This window comes from Panicum virgatum, chromosome 9K (assembly GCF_016808335.1).
Source record: "Panicum virgatum strain AP13 chromosome 9K, P.virgatum_v5, whole genome shotgun sequence".
Taxonomy (NCBI): Eukaryota; Viridiplantae; Streptophyta; class Magnoliopsida; order Poales; family Poaceae; genus Panicum; species Panicum virgatum.
The window spans coordinates 13,434,914-13,439,282 of record NC_053144.1 but is presented as its reverse complement, the minus strand read 5'-3'; the positions used below and the strand labels follow the sequence as shown (position 1 = coordinate 13,439,282).

The window sequence follows — 4,369 nt, the reverse complement described above, 5'->3', positions numbered from 1 at the left end:
ATGAATTTAGAAAAGTCAAAATGACCTACATTTTGGAACGGAGTAAGTACTGTTTTACTCATTTGTGTTGTAAATGCTGGACTTGACCTGCTGCCTGCAGTGGATACAAGGCGCCCGAGTTTCTGGAGCGCGGAAGAGGTATTAGCCACAAATGCGACATATACAGTCTCGGTATCATTATCATGGCCATAGTAATGGGAGAAGAACCTCGAGGTTTTTGTGACCCCTCTGGTCTCGTGTTCATCTGGAAGGTAAAGCCATCGTTTTGGGATTGAGCTACACGCGCTCATCCTTGCCATGCTTGTATGCAAGCTGAACATTTCGTCCATCAATTTTTGCATCACGTAGATTCGCAGCAAATTCATCGCCGAGGAAATTACCACGACAACGGCTCCCAAGAAGTGCAGAGCTAAGGACCGCGCTCAGCTGATGAAGGATGCATCTTTGGAGGACGATGATTGCCTAGAGGACGTGGAAAAGTGTATCCTTTTGGCTCTCGAGTGTGTCGAAGTAGATCCAGAAAAAAGGCCGCTGGCCAGAGAGATATTATACAGACTCCCCGTTGCCAATGCTTCTGCCAGCCACGTCGGGTGATCGACCAGCAGGAGTGAATCGCGCTTGGTTCGATCGATCTATCGGGCTCTCTGTCGTCACTCGTCAGGGAAGCTAGCTAAGAATAAATTTAATTAAGACTACGGAGATCAGGATTGCTAGCATATGTATATGTATGTATACACATGCTGCGTTTAGTTTGCCATGCATATCGATCGGTCGTCTCCTCCGAAACAATTGAGACTATTTGGCTTATAATATCTAAATTATATTCAGCTTTCGATTCCTGTTTGCTTGTAATGAACTAGGAAGGCCACCCGCGCATTTGCGCGGCTAGATGTTACCATCTCTAATGTTATATTTTAAATTATTTAATTATTTATATTTATTATTTGTGTGGCTAGATGCAAGTATATTTAAGGTTACACTTTTTTAATCGACTTTCATAAAACATTTTTTTATGAAAATCATGATCTATTAAAGCTATTTTGAGAATCAATAATTCGATTTTATTTTCATACTCCTTCTAGGTTTGAATTGGATACCAGTTTGAGATAGTTCTAAGTTTGTTATTGTATACGTTGATTAAAAAATATTTTGTTTCACTAGAGTGTAAATTTTTTAATAGTACTCAAAGTTGTGTTTTGAACATCGCGTCAATGGCAAACAGATTATTAGTCATTTGGAGGTAGTATTATTTTTGACATAAGAAATTTTTAGAGCATTTTTTTAGATTTATGTGTTACAATTAATATTGTAGCGTAATTTGTTTATTTATTTAATTTGGATTCTAAGTCAATGATTTGCAGCAGCTTTTTGGCGTCTTCCTCGTACTAACCTGATGGTGTTGTTGCTTCTTGTTTGCTGTTAGCTTGGTTGCTCAAGGGGAGAGATAAAAAGGGGAGGTTTACTCTCTCATTCCCAGCTTAATTCGTAGAATCGATAGAGCGTGTGAATCATATTCACCCAACCATTCATTTCTTTGTTATTGCCCCTAATCCAATAATAGTTCCTCCACAATCCACACTCCACTCCTCTGCGTCGTCCACTCCGTATCCGCGCTGGCTTATGGCTTTTCCCTTTTCTCTTTTTTTTCCTTTTTTCTTATTTCTTCACATCTCCCTTATGGTTCCAATGGAATATGGATTTAGTGCACCTATTTTGTTCCTCTCTTAGCCTTGGGTACTCATTTAATCAATTCAAATATGTTGCAACTAATTTGACTAAGAAAATGAGATAAACAATGGTTGACCTATTTTTTTTATTTATTAGTTTCAATATGACTTTTGGCTGAAATGTTAATAAATACTCGTAGAACACATATTAACTTTGCCTGTTCATGTTTCGATTGTATGCTACAATTAATATTACAATTATTCAACTAAAATGATAGTAGTTCTTTGTAAATTGTGAGGCTACAACTTTTCTACTTTTTCTAGCATGGTGCTGTGGTGTGAAAATATTTTTCTAAAGCTTGTCCGGAAATTTTTTTTATCATGTTTGTGCCTGTAGAAAAATTGAACGTGTGAATCCTATTCACCCCCAACCATTCATTTCTTCATTGTTGCCCCTGATCCAATAATAGTTCATCCACACTCCACACTCCACTCCTCCGCGTTGTCCACTCCGTATCCGCGCTGGCTTATGGCCTTTTGCTTTTCTCATTTTTCTTTCTCTTTTTTCTTATTTTGGTATTTTGAGTCAAATACAGTGGTATTTTGGGTCGATTTTTATCGTAATAGCAGTTGTGGGTAATTTCAATTTCTCTTATTTTCTCCGATTAATGTGGGAATTTTTACGCCTTGAGATCAAACATGGAGGCTCCGTTTGTTGGCCAAATAATAAGATATCTCAGTACACTGTGAGACTACAACTTTTCTACTTTTTCCAGCGTGGTCTATGGTGTGCAAATATTTTTCTGAAGCTTGTCTGGAATTTTTTTATCAATGTTTATGCCCGTAGAAAAAATGAATTAAAAATTATGATCGTAATTTTTAAGAATCTCCTAACTTACCCTACACTAGTTGTTTGGAATCTCATTATTATGTTAAATATTGGATTAGTTTCTTTACAATAGCGTGGTGGGCTATATTTAGTTAGACACAAGAGTATTTTGAGTCAATTTTTATTATAATGATAGTGGTTGGATTAATTTCTTTATTATGACGTGGTGGGCTATATTTAGTCAGACACAGGAGTATTTTGGGTCGATTTTTATTATAATGAGACTGGCGGGTAATTTTAATTTCTTTTATTTTTTTCTGATTAACGTGGGAATTTCTAGACATTGAGAATGAATGTGGAAGTTCCGTTTGTTGGCTAAATAATAAGATGATCTTTAGAGCGAATGTGAAGGTTCCGTTTGTTGGCTAAATAATAAGATAATAGATAAGTTTGACGATCAAATCTATGGAATGATTGTGCTTCTATTTTTAAGCGACTACCAGAACCACCGCCTCCTTACGAAATTTATTTATCCACAAGCTGCATGAACCAGAACCAGGATTTCTTCCTTGGAAAAACTGGTTCAGTTTCCACTCCTCAATCCTGCCTGTCTGATTCGCCGCTGTTCCCGTTAGCAACGGGCTGCACCTGCACAGTTCTTTCTGACATGATAGTTGGCTTCTCTCTGTTAACCAAGCCATGCAACGGCCCATTGATCATCTTCTTGCTCCCCGCATTACCCGTGCTGAGAAGAAAGCGCTTCAGGACCGCCTGCGCCACTTCTCCATCCCTTCTGTCTCAGATACCAGACTCTTACCGCGCGCTGTACACCAAACAGAACTCCTCGCGCAGTGCTTATAATGCCATCAATCATGAGGAGTCGGCCGATCCTGATGCCATACGCTTCTGGTTGACTAAATTCCTGAAAGTGATCGAGTGTTCTAGCCTAAGAGGAAGAGAGAGTAAATTAGGCAATTTAAAACTTTAACATATGACTCCAACTAGTTTGTACAAAACTTAAATTAAATCAAACTATTAGTTTGTACAAAATTTAAACTAGATCAAACTATCTAGATGTGCAATTACGATCCATCTTAGTGTGAAATCCTCATCCCAAAAGAGTTTTGCAATCTATAACCAATCCTAACAAGATAGTACACTAGAAAAGTAAAAGCACACAAGTTGTAATCCGAAATGCGGAAGCTTAAAGAAGGATGAGAGAAAGCAAACTCTCGATACGAGGATTTATCCCGTGGTTTGGATTGCCACAAAGGTGTCCCTACATCTACGTTGTTGAAACACTCACGAAAAGTATTGCTTTCGGCAATCAAGTCTCTTCCATGAACACAATCACGGTCACCTTGATTCCGCTTTCCATTAAGGAGCTTGCCCACAAAGGAAGGGGGTCTCCACATCCCCCGTACAATGTCGTCGACGCCGCTCCACACAAAACCGGAGAGTCGAAGACGTGCCAGCGAGCCACCAATGCTCCAATGGGCCGGCGCACCGAGATACAATGTTGATTCACTCTAGAACTACAGCACAAGGCACAACACCTTGATCTCACACTCTCAAGAGCTAATCCTAACACTAACACTCACAGAGCTTGTGCTAAGCCTAAAGGTTTGATTAATTTGCACTTGGATGGCTTGGAGATGTTCTTCAAAGTGTATGGAGTGTCTCTAGTCTCCAGCAACTCCAAAATGGCCGGGAGAACTCATATATATAGGCCACCAACTCAAACTAGCCGTTTGTAGCCTTTATCCAATTTTCTGCGTACACGTCGGTTCTTCTGAAGCCATACTGTCGGTTCAACCGGTCTCTTTAACCATTGAGGTAGCCGTTGAGCCTTTAACATAAGCCTGCAGTTGAC

General features: G+C 39.3%; 1 long non-coding RNA gene across 1 annotated transcript; it reads left to right on the top strand.

Annotated features, from left to right (window-relative positions):
• Positions 1-211: 211 nt before the first annotated feature.
• LOC120648529 lies at positions 212-940 on the top strand. The gene is made up of 2 exons (XR_005664980.1): positions 212-251; positions 349-940. It is a non-coding gene; the product is annotated as an uncharacterized LOC120648529 (long non-coding RNA).
• The last annotated feature ends 3,429 nt before the right edge of the window (positions 941-4,369 follow it).